This window comes from Pieris brassicae, chromosome Z (assembly GCF_905147105.1).
Source record: "Pieris brassicae chromosome Z, ilPieBrab1.1, whole genome shotgun sequence".
In the NCBI taxonomy this organism is placed as follows: domain Eukaryota; kingdom Metazoa; phylum Arthropoda; class Insecta; order Lepidoptera; family Pieridae; genus Pieris; species Pieris brassicae.
The window spans coordinates 3,525,818-3,545,635 of NC_059680.1; the positions used below are offsets into that span (position 1 = coordinate 3,525,818).

The 19,818-nt window shown below is 33.0% G+C and overlaps 1 protein-coding gene across 1 annotated transcript in view; it reads right to left on the bottom strand.

Annotated features, from left to right (window-relative positions):
• The window catches only part of LOC123718461 (Krueppel-like factor luna), a 62,111-nt gene that overhangs the window by 35,904 nt on the left and 6,389 nt on the right, over positions 1 to 19,818 (bottom strand). The window lies entirely within an intron of this gene.

A 19,818-nucleotide genomic window follows, 5' to 3' on the forward strand; every position in this document is an offset into this window, starting at 1 on the left:
GACTCTGGAGTGACTCGTGTCCCGGGCCCTGACCTATTTATTCCAAAGTGGGACATAATATGTACTACAATAGACCAATCTTGACGTAGACGTGATAGCTCGAACATACGAAATGTCGTATATTTGTTTCTAAAAGTTTGCTGATATTTTTTTATGTATTCAATCATCACTATACATACACATACACAGAATGTAAGTTGATACCCGAAATATGTGAGACAGAGATGAGCATATGATTCTTCCAACTAAATGCAGAGACCGCATTTTTTTTTAATTTTTAAATCTTTCGGGTTTATATCACGATAAATATATTACGTCTGTACAGATATAGTTATTCGATAAGAGTCATGACGTCATCTGATAAATATCAGCGATATTGTTTTATTGTTCTCGTAATGAAAGACGACATTCATTATGTCTTTCAGTTAAATTGTTAAAATGATTGTATGAATAAGTTTCATGCATTGATCGTATGGGATCGTTACATAATTTTAACCCACTATAAAGAGTAGCAAGTTATCAAACTTCGACGACTTCCACCTCCACTTCCACTCCACTTCCTTTCCACCATCCGTAGATCCATCTGGATGGACCATTTTCAGCGAATAATTTACATACACGCACAAAAATTAGACTTATACTTACAAAGTAAAATTAATTTCGTTTAACATTTCTCAAGAAAAATTACAATAAATAAGAATATTGCTATTGATTACTTTTTAGTGAAATTTGGAGTCGGTTACATGTTAAAGAGTTGTAACTTAGTGATGAAACGCATAACCAAATTACAAATAAATACCCACGGTCATTTCTCTCTGCAAAACTATATAACATCATATATATATCATCATAGTCATAGTCGACACTTGTAAAGGGCAAGGGCCTCAACACATCTAAAATACTTGACCCAGAAATTCCTATAGTGGCCCCAGATGTCAGGACAATTTGCTTAAGAGGTCAGATCTCAAAAATGGCAGTAATTTAATTATACTGAGGTGAGTCATTGTCTTGAATCACTGATTAATCATCACTTTCGAGGAATTTTTGATAGCGCAATGTCAACTTGGCACGTAATATTAAGATATGGTATATACTAGAAATATGTCTAGTTCCATTGAATAATAATTTGTGTACCCCACGATAGTCCAATAAGAACACCTAGAATGCTGTTTCGAACGATGCAACATTAGAACGAAATCAAATGCCAGATGCGGTGATTTTTTTGCAAATTAGATCTATAATAAACAAAAAACTTTAAGTGACTTAAGACTTATAAACGACTATGAGTACAATTATAAGCTGTTATTAGGTGAATTTGTATAAACACAACTTCTCTGTTCAATCCAGGCGCAGTTCAACAGTCTGTAAAATTAAATGATGTGACGAAGCGTATATCTTCCTAAACCTTCAAGCAATCCACAATATCTTTAGTATTGTTGTTATGAGTTTAAACTGTATTGGAGGTTCCGATTCGTTTCAGGTATAATTCGTTTTAAGGCTTAAATTCCCTAAACGATTCTGAATTTTAATAATTAATGATCGCTACTATGAAGTCAAATTATCTATGAACAAACATGGAAACATTAAGTTTATTTATCAGATTCACCTTCATGCACCACTCGATTTTTCAAATATAGTTTTGTAAAGAGTATATACAAATAAAATCAATACGGTTTTCACCGATTCTATAGCGCAGAAATCCGATGATAGATGTGGAATTTTGTCGTTTCATGAGTGCTTTCACTGAAAAAGGATTTCAGAATATTGAAATATGAAATGAAATTTTTTATGAAAACCCGTTAAAGTAAAAAGCACGATACGATGGCACGATATTTATTGTCTACGTTAAACGCATCACAATACCTTTGTAAATGTTTTTTTTTTTAGTTTGGGAGACACCAACTATGCCTATCATGTAGTGTGGACGGAAAATTTTCGCGTTTCAGTTTTACATTACACTATAAATGTTATAAAAAAACATAATATGTTGAATACATATACCTATATGTCCATGAAGTACACGTGTGTGCATAAAGATCCGATGACCCTAGTTTTTGCTTTTTCAGCTGATGTCGTTACCTGTACGTAATTTGTATTTGCCACTCAGTCAAGATTTTATATTCTACTAAGCTGTTATGCTGAAGCTGTTTTCCTCTTCATACGAGTTTCAGAGAACACTGACCAAATGGTCAGTCCTTTCTCACGGCTTGTACGGCAAGATTTCAATGTTAGGTGAAAAATCCCCACTGACATACTTTGGAACCGTTGAAGCACACTTTTGGATCCTTTAATAAAAGAGCGTACAAGTTCTTTAAAAACGGGCTTTTCTTTAGGAAAAAAATATTATCCTATTATATAAAGAATTGTGTGTGGGAATTATAAACATATCTTAATAGCGTTATTCACACTAGTAATGAGGGAAGACTAAATTCAATTGATATAGAAATTAGAGAATTGCTAAATTAATTTGCGGGAATTTCAATTATACCAATATTAATAGAGATCTTTGAGAGCACCTAAACTGACCCCAAACTTGCTTAATTGGTATCGTTAGTGTCGTTCAGTATTCAAGCTATCGTAATAGAAAATGATTGACTTTTGTATCGAAAACACGAAACACATACACGCATCCTACGAACGGATTTCGTATAATAATAACTTATACAAATTGTATGCAAAGAAGACGGAAATCGTCGTAATAACGTGAATCGTTGGCAAATTCGCGCCATTCTGCTACAAGGGTGCTCATATAATGACAAAATCGTAACCTTGACAAAACTATAGTACAGTTTTTACTAACTCTAATATAAGCCAGATTTGAACTTCGATTTCAAGATATAGGTATCCCGTTTCTAATAAATTAAGATAGATTTAGTTTGCAATAATTTAATTAATGTACCCAGTTATCCCAGATTCTGTAAAATACGTTGTTTTGATAAGACATACTTTAAAGAATATTGTAATCAGTAAATTGTGATTCGTTATGTTCTGCATGATTTAATGATACAAGCCGTGAAATTATAACATATAATTTACCTTTTGTAGATAATAACAATGTTTTAAATACATACATACATACAAGTATGTTAAACTGTTGTAATATTTAAGAAAAAATTGAATTACAGTGTGTTTTCTTTCATCATCAACATACTTCATCATTATCCCTGAGAATCATTATTTACTTGCAAAACATATTAAAAATTTCCTGCAATTCCGCTAGTTTTTAATATAGTCGGTTAGAGATTTTTGCTTGAACATTAAACTGTTATTAAATAAGTTATAACAAGGACTGAGAACTTATTTCAAGTTGCAAACTCATTTCGTCAAAATTACTTTGAAGCACTGCATTCTTTAGACATTCTAATAATTAATTTGACTAAATTTGGTTTTATATTCCATATAACAAAACATTCATATTTTTTTACATATACACAGTTGTCTACATTTATTTAATCGTCGGTCTATATTGTACACTTTTTTATTTATCGTTAGTTAGATAGGTTTGCATTGAAAAATTAACCAAATCTAATTTATGTAAGCGTATTTTCACTTATAAACAATATTTAAAAAAGGAAAATTAAATTTCACATTAACTACCCAATAGAAGACACAGGGCGTAGAGCGGACGAGAAAAACTGGCGAGAAACTCTCCGTCACTCTTTTGTACAGTAAAAATTGGGGTATAATTTTTGTTTTGTAGTTATTTACCATCTATAATATAAAAATGAATCGCAAAATGTGTTGGTAAGCGCATAAGTCTACAAAGCCTTGAACAATTGTACCAATTCTTTTTTTCAAATATTCTTTTAAGATGGTTTTTACGGCGAGAAAAATTCAAACAATTTCCGGGAAAACCCTAAAAGAGACCTTTTCTTTTTCCCATACAAACGTTTTGTAAATAAAATGTAGAATCAATTTGAACTTTATTGCTATTCATTAAAGTTCATATTAAATTACAAGCACTCACTCAAACAAATCGCGTTAAAAAAAGGATTTAATTTTTGAATTATTAATTTAATATCCCTATCTGAGCAAAATATTTGAATACATACTAATAGGAAAATATATCAGTGAGGCACACAATTTTTAAATATTAGTTACTTTTAGGTTCCCACTATCCATTTAGATTATTTTCCAATCAGGTTTGGTTATGGTTATGGTTTGGATTACAACCATAAGTTCGCCTCTTAGTTTGAAGCCCTCTAGCAGACATCTCAGTCGGGGTTTTTAGTGGGTCACAGAATGGTGGCCAAAGTTCGTGGAAGCGAAGATACTTTGGTCACCCGAGCTGAACCTCACACATCGGTCTATAATCAGGGTGATGGCAAAACCATCACTCTTATGAGAATTTTTTGCGCCGACTATAAAATTGGTAGGAATAAAAAACTGCCACATTTCAAATCTTTTTGACAGAACGAAGTCTGTGGGGTCCGCTAGTTTTTAATAATTATTTAGACTATATAATGACCATTCATGTTGAATTAATATTTCGGAATTACAACTTGAAAGAACGTACCTTTAAATATAAATAATTATTTAAAAGTAACATACAGTTGTTAAACTGTTGTGCTGGTTTCTCCCTAATCGATAAACACCTACTCGTGCTAATAAATTCATTATTCAAATACTAATTTGTCAACTAAAGTTAGTGGATGGCCAGTTTTAGGTGTGTTTATATCCCATAGGTGTAATAACTATTGCGGTCAAAGTTATTATAACTATTTTATAATTACTTATTAATATTATAGTAACATTTTACACTTCAACAACTTTTATACCTATAAAAAAATACTTTATCAGTTATGAACAAGGTTTGGAACAAACTACAAATGAAATCAAACAACGAACAATGTTAATTAAAGAGTCACTGACACACTTCTCCACTCCTATATTCCAGAGAATTGTTATGGAGGTTACGCGCTCCGTAGACTACGCGACGCCATTTTGGCTTTGATTGTGATACACTGTGGCGTCGACTCTATGATACAAAAAAATACGTTTCTCATAAATGGGAGTCATTCTTAGCGATTAAGATTCTTTTGTTGCTTTTGTGAGACAGAGTTAGGCTTAGTTAACTGGTTTGTATAGTACTCATTCAACCCAAAATTCTATTTAGTACTTAAAATCCCATAAATACATATTTTCAAATGAATTATTAAGCGTAAAGCGTCTTGTGGGAGAGGCATATGTCGTAGCGTTTTTATACAACCACAGTTGAGGCTACGGCGTTCTTTGCTCAGCTAAAATTTCATAAATTTTACATAGAAAGTGAAAAAGATCGTGTACAACCTTCATCCTGACTTTATTTTGAGCACAATTTCCATTTTCAATACGATGCAAATTCAATAATCGGTTCAGCGAGCATAGCTTACGGCTTTTTGAGACTGTGAAGAACTGTCGTACCGATAGGTGTAAATCGCGAAATTTGTATGAAATTTGGCTTTCGTCTACCTTGCAAGAACGTACCTCTTAGTGCTAGTCAGTGTACTTATATAGTTTTATTGATTTAGTATAAATTAACATACGGTTTGCACACAAACCGATCAACGCTACTGAATACAGCTAAGATATAGGATATAGTTAACTAGATAAATAAAATAGTGTATATAATGTAAAAAATCAAAGCTGTATATTATCTTTTTGTCACGATTAGAAATTAAACGGGCTTTATTATTATTGTTATTAACATACGGTTTTATACAGATATTTCTATCTTCTGCCTCTAGTGTTATAAAACTGCATTACTTGTTTGATATACACATTTCCGCGCATATATAATAGATTCAGCATATTCCCACCAGATTCTATTCAATAAGTTCCTTAACGAATGGTATTGAAGTGAGCCCATGGGTATTTGTTATAGAAATCACGTTTGACTATTTAAATTAATATAGTGAAGGTGATTTTCATATTTTATATGGCACATACATACATTTTCTCACAAACAGAGATAGCTTGGCAGTATTCGTGCCACGGCTGGGGACAATTTTGGTTTGTATACGAAATTATCGTTTGCTACTACAGTGAAGGCAAACATCTTGACGGTAGCGACATGATTGAAACCCGAAAATCGATGATATAAATCAGGCACACAGCTTGTTTGGATGTCAAGACCCATATACGGTTGTATCGCCATATTATACTTTTTGACAAGAAACAAAAAAAAAATGGAACTTATGAAACTAAGACTATATTTTTTTTACCGACATTGTAAGTAAACACACAAGCAATTAATGAAGTATCCACTGAACTTATGCAAAAGTCCAAAATTCATGAAGTTTTATTACGAAGTCGAAACTTCGTGTCTATTCGTTCCATAATTTAATTTAAATAAATATAGTGGGTGGTCTACATAAGCGTACTTTAGAATAACTACTCAATGTTATATGTTCTAACATTGTCACAAAAAGGTATAAAGATTAAGATGATAATGGCGTTTGAAACTGTCTAATTACCATTTTGTCGGCCAGTGTCAAGTTTGCTTACAAATAATTTCTTGAGAAGTAGCAAATTTTCTCTATTATTATACTTATTACGTAACAAATAAGGACTATATTCCCGAAACTCCCAGCTCTTTTTCGCTATCGATCCTGGAATGTGCGTATCCATAAAACGAGAGGGGTTGCGAAAAGAGGTCAAGAATTGATTTTCTGAAAACCATCAGGCCTTATTCCTATGTTGTTTATATTTTGGGTCATATTAATGACATTTTAGTCGAAAAAGTGATATGCTAGTTGCATAAAAGAGAAATAATTAAAACGGACATTTGCACATTCATATCATTCATTTTTGACGGAATGCATAAGAAAGTAATGGACGAGCTGCAAAGTGCACAACGTGCCGTCTGATCGATTAATATGGAAAATGAAATATTGGTTGTCAAAGCGACGAGAGTGATTCTTTTTCCGGACCAACTAACGAGCCTTATATTCGCTATAGTGATACATTTCAGAAACGAATACTTCATTTTGAGGTACCGTCTTAAAAGTTTCTATAAAATATTTTCATTACTAAAAGGAACGCTCTTTAGGTAAATACTGAGATATAACTTTCTTTGGTAAGGGCAAAATGAAATAAACAGCTTCCGAGATCTTTCAGATATTTGATAGAGATATTCTAGGTATTCTAGGAGGTATATAGTGATACTAAGAAGTATCGTAACCTCTTAGACGGTCGTGTTTTTTTCTTGGGTACATTTGGTGATTATTTCACCATATATTACCAACGGGAGTGCTACCTCTTATCACTTTAGTTTGCGGAAGGCAAACATTGATGATTAAAATATATTACACAAAAAGCTATCATATACAGATTAACTCTTTTATATAATATATGATACGATACCTGACACGGGGATAATGTTAAATTGCAGAACATTTTTTTATAATCCCCTTACGAGGAAATTAAGAATTACCCAATATCAATTAGCCAGTGGTTTGAAATTTATAACATCGTATGTGTATTGACCTAAATACGGAACGCACGTTTCTCGATATTTTTACTTCATTCTGATTAAAAGCTCTTGTGCGAGTTTTCCAATAACCATCATGATTAATGTTTTAGCAGTTTAACGGTTAAACATCACTTCTATTAGTTTAAACCGGGATTAACTAAAATTATTTAATTTTAACTACGAGCCCCGATGCAAAATAGTTCGTCTAGTGTGAAATTTTCTAACTTAATTATTTTTGTATATCTATATCAAATATTAAGTTGTTCTACTATCACATGTCGCGTTACTTATGACATTTTTTAATACTTTTTTTTAAACGTTCTTAATTATTATACTAATATTTACTTTCTATATTTTATGCTTTGCATTACTTTCTATACTAGACGAACTATTTTGTATCGGGCTAGGTATAGGCGACCGTAGGTGATAAATTTCATTGTGCCATGAAAATTACATACTTCTAAAGTATTTAAACGCATTAATTAACTTTGTTTAAGTGTGACCATACAATTCAAATTGAAACACGATCTATAAATTGGTTAGTTTATAATAATAACAATTATGATAAACCGAAACTAGCAATAAACGTATTAACTAATACAAATTCTACATATTTTACTTCAAAGACTGACTCACAATAATGTATTACTTAATAATTTTGTGAATCAGATGCAACGAATGAATCTGATTCACTGATCTTTAGTTAGGCATGAGTATAGCATACTAATGGTAGCAAATTTTTCTCTTAATCAAATATTATCTTAGTTAAAAATCTAAAGTTAGAATCTGTTGTACTCGGGAACTTGAAATTGAAAATTATTTTGTTTGTGGCCTGACTGTTTACCGACAGATTAATGAAAGAAAATACTAAAATATAGGCAGCAATAAAGAGAGACGCTCGCAGTGGAGACACGGTCATGTCTTGAGGCTATAAGATTATATTTTAGGGTATTTAGGACACATGCATAGGAAAGTACAATAGATATGAAGATATATAAAGTAGGGATGCATCGATACGCCTTTTTGCCGAAACGATACCGATGCCGAATGTTTGGTGAATAAGATTAAAGGTTAAGTGATTAAAATGAAGAATTAAGAGTAATATATAATTAAACTACAATAAATAACTGTTAATGATTAAAATTAACATTGATAAGATTTTTGTTATTCTGTATTTTATTTAATTTGGTATCGAAAATATAATACGCGGGACAAAGCGGGTGAGAGGGACAACAAACTGAATTAAAACTGGGGATTCCCCGGGCATAGATATTCCGTGTCTCGTTTGCATTGAACTAGATTTATCAAAATGCGCGTTTACATTACTCTTTTAAAGCGAGAAATTTAAAAGTATCGTTGTATCGGCAATTAACACGGCTATGTTATTGCCGATATATAAACCCAAAGAATCGTCGATGTATCGGTATGGGATGCATCCCTAATATAAAGTAATTATAATGCTAAAAAAATATGGATATCGGTCCACATTTATAGTGCGTTAAACACGGTCGTAACTTCCGCCTCACATTCCTAATCCTCTCAAATATAGTTTGGCGTAGAAGGAAATTGGTTAACAATACAACTATTAATAATAACTATACGATACAACTTTTAACTGCTTGAGGTTAATAATGACTTCTTACTCAATTTATTAGTAACCTACTAAAACGATCCTATGTAATCATACATATTCAGGGCATAGAAAGCGTCTATCGTTAGATGAGGGTTATCCGCGAAATAAAATATATATATATAACTGTCAGCGACATCGTGGAAGGTATGATAAAGCCAGTTAGGAAAATGTTAACCAATTTCCTCAACTACGCCAAAATATATGTGTGACAGGATTATTATGTTAGGCGGAAATTACGGCCGTGATTAACGTTTACTTATAGTTTATAAGTTTGGATCGATTTTAATTTCATATCTATTGTACTTTTCTACCCACGTATCCTCAATAGCCACACTGAATACTAGCCTGCCAATACTTGCACGTGTTTTCGCATCTCTTTTTACTATTCCTATATAACAAATGATGTATAAATTTACGTAGTTATAGCAGAGAACCAACGCGTGGAGAATTCGAATATCTCGTTGGTATTTGTTTGAACGCGGCTAATTGCTCGCCTCTTTATGTTTACACGAATTTCTGAAATGACTTAGATTACGTACATATTTTTAGATAGATGGGAGTGAGGACTTTAGCCTTAAATATGTATGATAAATGTTTTATACGGTTTTTTTCTTAGTTAGCAATCGTCATAATCATACGTAGACAGTGTATATTGTCGTACTCATTTCAAAAAGCATAGAACTTTCTTAAATTGTGGAACTAAAGGTTTTTTTTTTAATTTTAAATCCGTAAACAAAATAATAGTTGCATATAAAACACAGCCGTGTCCGATGTAAATAAACGTTAAATCACATGCCTTTTGTTTGGAATGAGTCATGATATGTCATACATATGATGCACATACCTTAACAATAAAAAAATTAAATATGATGTATTGTATATAGACCTCAACACTGAGTTCTCGCGATCGAATTGGCCAAAAGATTCTTCTGGAGGAAAACCACCTAAATAATACTAAAGTAGCTGAAAAAGAGAAATACTCCTTTTGATAAGCATATACATAATTCTAAAGCCATTACGATAATTTTAAAGAACTGTTGGTGATGGAAGAGATTCGTTTTGGAGCTAGCGTTAATGTAGAATTTGACCAAGTTCTACTATCAGATGTCAACCAATATAAACTTTTATCAAGCCCGCATTCCAATAGTTTTCGCATACTTTAAGTTATTAAAATATATGCAAGAGTCTACAAACTAATAATGAAATACTTCTGAACCATGATCGTGAAGCAAGAGCGATAAAATATCTGATAAGTTTTATACAAGAATAAAAATTGTTTACTGGTTCGTTGTTATTTTGTATTAAACAAAGAAAGATTATAAAATTAAGGAAGTGAGTGAAAAACTTTATAACGAAGAAATAATTATCACTGATAAGTGTTTAATTATTTTCTTTATAAAATAATCCGACTATGTCCCCAGCGATTTCATTTAATATTGCCAACGGCAATTCCCGCAAAGTAAAATATATTCTACCAACAACAATAAATTTTAAAACCATTCTCGGAAACGCTTGGAGTTTTAGTAAGGACTGGAAAGCTTGTACAAATAGACTTTTTACAATAGGACCGTACAATATAATACCTTTAAATCTGACGGAAAGTTAGTTACATACATTATACAAATATTTGCTATCTACAAAAAACTAAATAAGCCGAATTTAACTAAAGTTAACTTCCAAATTGTGTTGATTTATTTTTATTGTAATAATTATATTTAGGTGTATTATGTATTGCATTACTGTCATTTCAGAAGTTCTGCGTACGAGGCGTTGGATGCCTATCACAACTAATGTTGTTCGTGGAGATTATTACACAATTCAAGAATAAAATAATTATGAAAAGTGGTAAGGAGTTTATTAGCGATATTTTAATTATATAATTTTACTAGACTACAGAATATATGAATTACTCTATATTATTATAGACTAACAGCTATCTCGCTGAAACACGAGAATGGCTGGGCCGAGAATTATGATCTTGAAATATTCATAGCTATCTATAGTATGAGAACCGATGACTTTGGTCTGGTTTAAATTGTTTGTATTAATACAAATATATATAGGAGATATGAAGAGTGACTGTTTGTTCTAGGTATGGTGGGTACGCCACAGAACACAGCTTGCTCTGTGAGTGTACTTATTTAGGATACTTACGGGTTGAGTGGATAATGTTACAACTTTTATATATACCGCGCGCACATTCGTACTTGGTTAGCGAAGCGCCAATCACGCGAGCGATACATATAATAAATACAATTTCTATCGAGGTAGACCTATTTGTTCGTGAACTGGCTGAGTTAACAAGAGCTGCTTGTTATATACCTTTATTTTATTTGTATATTTTAATTATATAACTATCGATGTAGGTATTATTGTGTAGTTCTATCGTATCAGTAGTAAATGTTAAGATTTAATAATTACGTGGAGACCAATAAATAACGGTAACCTCAGGTACCTACTGCCACAAATCAGCATTATATCAACAGACCGACCAGGATGCGCAATCACAATTATTTGCATTGGTATAGAATTTTAACATTAGTATAAGTACTTTCTAAAATAGTACATGGGGTATGTAGAAGTCTTTCACAGTTTTTTAGAAATGCTGTGCGAGTTCTAGCGAAGGTATTTCCTTAAGACGAAAGGTTCGTAACCTTTAAAAAAAGATCGAACTCTCTTCAAGGTATGAATGGCCTGCAGTAGCTGCTCATTGGCCCAGTTATCGAATAAAACAAGCACAATAGACAATAATTCTACCGTGATTGTTCATCCAGTTGGGTTGTGATCGTAACAGCACCGGTACTCTGTAACTTCCAAGAGCGACAGCGATGTAATGCCGACTTTATTAGATGCTATACCACGCGATTCGAAGTTTTCGTCACGGCAACGGATATTGCGAGAACTTTACCAAACACAATTCAAAAACTTCTGAACAGATATCAGTATTGGAAGTTGCAGAGTACTGGCGCTTCAATGAATTGAAGTTCGCTGAGGCCCGAGCTCCATATAAAACATATATATATATATAATAACAATTTACGTGTTGTATAAATTTCGTATTTTCCCAAGCTATTCCCACATTTTTTCATTAGCGCTGTCTCATCGTTATTACTTTCACCATGAACAATGGGTATAACTGCCCCATTCATATCACTCTTTCTATGGCCATTGTTTCATAATTATTAGGTGGAAATGGAATATCAAGAGCGCGCTAAATTGGTACCTGTGTTTTGTTTTCATGCGCCCAAGGAAATTTGTGCCTTAAAAACCTGACACCCGAAGAGTGTTTAAATATAAATTTAGGCACTGATAAAGAAAAAAAGGGTCTTAAAAGTATATGGTAGAGGACAAATCTTTGGTTTTTAATTTATTTTATTATTATTAATTACTTAAGATGTCATGTGGAATATGGTGTAATGGTTGCAGCGTACAAACTTATTGTGTAAAACAAACATCTTGGCGATTAAAGAGACGCCTTTGATTTGAGAACTGGCAGTAAATGTAAAATTAGAAGCATTTCTTTTTACTTTTTTGACGTTCATAAGTATACATTGTGTTACCTATATAAATAAAATGATTGTATAGTTCTCATTTATGTATTACTCGAAGTAGGCAATTTGACAGCATGCAATAAAAATTGAGGGAAATCTATATAATCATAAATCTTAATTTAGCAGGATTTGAAGTTTAATTTACGTGTTTAAAGCAATAAGATCTGTTCCGTCGCCATCTTGCCGAGAGAAACTCCAAGAAGAACCCATCAAGGGTTCTTACCTTCATTTATAAATGTTGATTTGAATTTATTAATATTTTTTAATACTACAAATAAAACAATAAAATCATAACAAATGAATTCTCTCGGTATTTATCAGGTGAATAAGATTCTCCAGCTCTGTTAGCAATTAATGCAAATACGTCTTTATCCACAAAACCTACTCCCCTATAAATATTTGAAAAGCATCACACTAGTGTACACTAGGAACCCCTAGTCATTAATTCCTTCAAATTCCAACTTCTTTGGCAAGGTATATTGACCTCATTGATATATCTAACGGAATGTATAGAATTAAAGACAAATGTGGTCTAACTAGAAACCCACTTAATATATATGACCATCTGTTATCTACACAGAGACGCTTTCATAATTAACACGACCATGTCGTTTCATTGGAGCAGTGGCTCCAGCGTGCTTTCATCCCGGAGGTCGTAGCTCCGATCTTCGACCAAAGGACTTTCTTTCTATGTTCGCATTTAACATTCGCTTGACGGTGAAGGAAATTATCGTGAGGAAACCGGCTTGCCTTAGACCCAAAAGCGACGGCGAGAGCCACATACCCATTAGATTGACAAATGATCATGAAACAGATCTGAGGCCCAGACCTAAAATGGTTGTGTCACCTGTTTCATTATAATAGTACTTCAACCCTGGAGCGATAACTGCCTGCCTGCCTGAGAATAAAACATCATTACTATTTAACAGAGCGGCTATACTAAGCTACAGGTGTGTCAAAGATCGATGGAACGATGTATGATAGGGAAGAAAATAATAGACGAAATAACGAATACAGCTTTAAGAAAAGTCACTAAGGTAACAGATGTTAAAATAAAAATAAATAAACTAAAGTCGAAATTGGCGGGGCACATGGCAAGAGAACAGAAAAGTGGAGCAAAAACGTAATAAACGAAGCTGCCTAAGGTACAACAAACGAAAAATAGGGAGATAACTTAGAAGGTGGATGGACGAATTAAAGAATCGGGAGGTGGTACATGGGAGAGAGTGGCACAGTGCAGAGAGGAATGGCGGGATTTGGTGGCATTTGCCAAAAAAGAGCACACAGATACCTAAAAGACGTTTGTAATAGAAACGTGTTTCAATGTAAAAGTATCTGAATTAAAGGCTAATATTTATTATTATTATTAACAGCATGTAAAGATCACTAGTATACATTTTCAATAGTTTGTATAATATCTGATTGCAATTCGCGGATAACTTGAGTATAAACACTTTATTATTCACAATATAAACTGAACACGAAGTTGAAGATTTTCATCAAGGCAATACAAGCCCCTTGAATCGATCCAATAAACAATATTATCCTCGACGTAGAATTACATCAACAAGATTCCAACGGGGAATAGAAAATAAGCTTTTTAAAATGAAAATGCAATTTCCTTTATTAGTATTTTTTTTAAGATTGAGGTTATTTTTTTAGAACAGAGGCAAATGGGCAGGAGCTCCACCAGATTTTAAGTGATATCCCGCCGCCAATGGACACTCAAAGCCAGAGGGCTCACGTTGCCTTTTAAGAATTGATATGCCCTTTTCTTAAAGGGCCCTAAGTCGAATTGGTTCGGAAATATTTCAATGAGTAGCTGGTACCACATAGTGATGGTGTGCGGCGAAAACTGCCTTAGAAAACGGTCAGTTGTGGAACGGCGGACGTCGAGGTAAAACGAGTGGAATTGGTATTCTGCCTCTACGTACGATGATGAAACGCAGCTACTAGTATTAATCTGAACAACTCCTCTAAACACTCCATAGTAAATGCGGTAGAAGATGCAGGGGATAAGAAATCAGAGTGATATCCCGTAACTCCTCTTCACCTGGAAATCTTATTCCTGCATCATCAGTACCCCAAGTCATTTACGCGATGCTTTCTGCGACTAATAAATATATTTTTTGATACATACAATTGTATGTATCACAAAAAGCTACTCAAAGTCAAATTCAAATCATTAATTCCAATTAGAACCACCTAAAATGGCACATTACACCTAAACTACTGTATTAATAAAAATATATTTTTAAAACTAAGTAACGACAACCTGTAGATATTAAATATTATCAAGTTTCTCAACAGGAAGGGGTGAAAACTAACCATTCATGGCTAACAAGGACAAAAAACCAAAATGTGACTCAGCGTACAAAACATAGTAACTTAAAACGTAGGTTGGTCTTCCCTCTCTCTTACACAAATGCCAAGGACAGAGATAGTGAATGTTAAATTGCGAACCGGTTAGAGATACCACGAGGAACGAGTCATTTTTATTTTTAGTTATCCCATGAACTGTTTCGTAAGGCAAGTGTATACTGTATGTCATGAGTTTAATGGAATATCAAACGGTAACGCAATGTTTACTATATGTATTTAACATAATTGCGCTTAACCTCAGGTGCTGAGAGATGTTTCTTACAAAAAGTAAAGTTAGTTTTTAAAGAAAAAAATTACAAAACAAATTAATTAAAAATTAGAATCGTATATACTTGAAGACCTTAGTACAACTGTTTCCCTTGCGTTAAAGCAGCTTACAAACTAGAAATATGTATGTTTTTTTTCCTGGAGGTAACTTATAAACGTCAAAAACATGCGATACCTTTCACTTTAAATAATAATACAGATTATAGAAATACCAATAAAATATGTTGATATGCGTCTAGTCTGTGCTCCTCATTTGGGACGTACAATAATGAAACTCTTGAATAACATGTCAGTTTGAAAATTAAATACTACACTACACTACTAAATACATTCACAGTGCAATGTTAGAACATGAGTGCAAATACTAAAACGTTTGTACAGTGTATGAAAGGAATTCATATCCGGAGTACATGCAAGCAATTAAACGAAGGAAGTAAGCAAAACACTTGGAGGCCAATTAGCTGTAATTTTAGTAGAGATAGAGACCTGGGGTCTTTTTTCTATATTCACGTATTATAATGCCTATACATGTAAAACTAAAAAAAAACACAGACTGTAACGGAAATAAATTAACGTCAAATTCCCAGTATTTTTTTTAAAAACACGAGGCTGTTATGAAATAAGTTAAAATTGCATTACAGTCTTTATAACATCAACCTTAACATTTGAACGTATAACGAACTCTATAAATTTTAACGAATACAATGACAAACTCACCTATTGGTTCGAACCCAAGTTCAAGGTCAACAAGTCGTCAATAATATCATAGACTCTAAAACTGTATGAGTCTATGCCCACGTTATCTATGCTGTGTCAAAATTACGACACAAACACGATATATGAAGTTTATCTGTTATAAATAACTGTTATAATAATTTCTATAAATTGTTTTACAAAATTGTTGTGAATTTTTACTATTTTACAGTTTACACAATGAATAAAGCCAAACACTTTCGCCTCGTTAACGTCAATTTGATGCGAAACTAACCGGCTCAAATCGATGTGTGACACCCAATTTGTATCTGACAACTGACCGAAATTGATACTTGACATTTAAAATATTTGTCATGAACGTAAGAAGCAGGTGATTCAAAATTATTTTAACTAAGCTTTTCCAAAATCGACAAGATGAGACAAAAATATTCTAACAATTCAACATATTGATAACGATGTACCAAAGCAAACCAAGGCATCTACTTCGGAGAGACGTTTGCATGTCTCGCCGCATCGTACCAATACGTGGCGACGGTAACTGTCTGTTCAGATCGGTCTCCTATTGTGTGTTCGGGACGCAAGAGAAACACAGGGAGATACGCCAACGAGTTGTCGACCGAGTGGTCGATAATTGGAGCCGATACAAGGATTTCATAATCGGCGATCGATCATATGGGATTTGTATACACCAGGCGTCTGACTATCGCAATTTAATGTCCAGGGATGGTGAATATGCCGGTCATGTTGAGCTGCATTGCGTGAGTGAGTTGCACCAAGAGTTTACATTCGTCGTTCACATGAACTCAGGTTTGAAAACAATCGAATACGGTCACGGTAGGGTTATCAAACACCTCCTGTTCTCTGGATATCTTGACGCGGGCCATTACAGTGTTTTAGAGTATTATTAGAATTGTTACTGGATATTTCAATAAATTATTAAGATATATGTATTTGAATTAACTTACAACACACTTATCTAGGTACAGTGACTCAATAAGTGTTACATCCTGTCATGGAGTTATAGAATTTAGAACTACAAGGATATTTAAATCGTAATAGATGTTTACTATGACGAGTTATTTACGCGTCTTCATAATCTTTAAAAATCATTAACCACAGGCACTTGCGAGGAACCCTGAGGTAGTGATATCATATTGCGTCTGGGCCCTAATGGATTTTCCATTCTTATTTACTCGTGAAAGTATTCTAAACCTGACAACTGTCAGACACAAGACTGAGAGACCTGCTTACCTATAAAATATAAACCCAAAAAATACCCATTGTAAAAACACTAAAAGTACATATTGTTATATCAAATCGAGTAAGAAGAAATCGCTCTCAAATATTTATTTACTAATCTCTTTGGCAAACAAAGAAATAGAATATACATTTATACGGGTGCAGTGAATAGGAACAGTTTAAGTTAATCAAAAGGCCCTTGACTTGTTGCTGTTCAGATGAGGGCATGTCCGTTGTGGGAGTATGGTAAGAAGCTATAATACTAAATGTTATTGCTATATATTGTATGGAATAAAAGCCGAGTACTTGAAGTACTCTTGGTAGTTCTTGTTGTATTGACTATATTTTTGATATACTACACATAGATATATGTCTCTTTATATCATAGTGTTAACACTGCTTGGCAGAAGGAGACAAATGCGTAAACTTATTTTATAAAACCAATTTCGATTAAGTTCGGGTGTCAGTCAGTGTGCGTAGGTGTGTATCTGCGTGAGAGAAAGATTTCTTCATATAAGTCTATATGAATAATCAGCGTCATTCATTATGTATGTAATACACATTGCCATATTGGTACTAAATACATTAGTAGTATTATATATAGAAATCTATTGTTTTTTCATAAATAAAAATAATAATTAGGGCCTACAGTATGAATTTACATCATTTTCTTATTTAATTATTTTTAAGCCTCAAAGTTTCACCAAAGTTTATAATATATTTCTAATGGAATTTCATATCCGCTCCATCACAATAAAATGAATAGTTTTTACACACAACTTTTTTGTGAAATTTATAATCTGTTCGCTTATAACTAATTCAAACTCAAAATAACTTTATTCATATAGGTAAACATATACACTTATAAACGTGAACGGAAAATATGTTAAATTGATTTTAAATTTACATTTAGTTATCAATTCAAGAGCGTAGAGCGGGAAAGAAGAACTGGCAACATATTCTCCGCCGCTCTTTTGAATCACCAAGCTTTGAGCCATACAAATTGTTTGAACTAGAGCATTTCAATCCCAAGGATTGGATTTATAAAAAGCTTTATTGATTAATTTCCGTTTAACGAGAGTATTGAATTTATTCAGTGATAATTCTGTAATTTCACTTGGGATTTGTACAAATTCCATATAAGAAGTGGTTTATCTTCTGGAGTCTGGTTGGTCGTACAGTTAGATTGGGTCTGTTTCGAGTATTATACTGGTGAAAGTCACCATTTGTTATAAAATTGCTTATATTTCTTTGTACATACAAAAAGGCTTCGAAAGAATATGTTGACCAGATAGTGTCATAATATTTAATTACCTAAACTTAATCCATACCGACTCCCTCGGAGAAACACAACGAATACCCGGAACAGCCCGCTTCTGCAGCGCAAATATGGATTGAACCTCTGCAGCAGAGCACCCCACAGTAAAACCATAGATATTGAATTCATAATTCATGCGTACACTTATATATAAACTAGGGATGATGTCCACTATTCTGTTTGATCAACTATTTATTGCAAAAAACTTCATATCAACCACGCACTTGCGGCTATCTTCACACATAATAGTGTATGCATCAGTGTGAAGTTAAGACGGATCGCTAGTTATGTGCAGTTTGAGATATCCTTGTAAAAATTAGGTCGGTGAAATGAGGTGGCCTCATTTGGTGTTCGTTCAGTTTAATGAGAATACATTTATTTAATATGTATGACTCAACTTTAATGTTGGCGCTAATTTGCCGGACGTTCGATGACACATTCGTAAAGATTTGTGGTGAGATTGCGAGAGAGAGATATTCGTTAAGAAATCAAAAAATATCACATGTCTACAATTCTATACATACAAGGTTCTGGAATGATCAAGAAACTCAAAATTTCAAGTCTTTTTCGACGGTTTCCATCAATAATAGTAGCTTGAAGTTGTTATTCGTTGACTTATTAACTGTGTTGTTATGATAATGAATTATAATACAATAACTATGATTACTTATCACAGGCTACGATGACGCTCCTCCCTCCATACTGGTTTAAGAAACTGTGTCAGGTGTACCCAACGAACCAACAAAAATATTATAAGAATAGAAAAAAACAAGGATGAAAAACCAACAAAAAACAGCTTACTGTAATCGAAACCTAATAAAAAATAATTGGACAGGTTGCCACAGGAAAATTTGCACCTGAAGTCGATAGGAGAGTTCAGTCGTTCTTTTAAAGTGGTGCTTAGTAAATAATTAACCTTCTAACGAATACGGTTTGGTATTATTGAACTGTCTCGTAAAAAAACGTGAAATTGTAATTAGTCTAAGATTAAAGTTCTATACAGAATGTCCTAAAAAGAATGTCATAGTCCAGAGACAGACCAACTCAGAGGAACTCTAATAATTGTTAGAAAATAGGAATTGTTGTCATTAAATTTGTTGTTTATCCAACTTAGATGTTAAACTTTATGGCTCTCTCGGGTGTCAGACTGTTCTTGACAGATTTAAAAAAAAAATAATTTAATGTGTAATAAACTATTTATTTTACCAGAGCATTGATTGAATCTAATAATGTGTTTTTTGACATAATAATGAAAAAACAC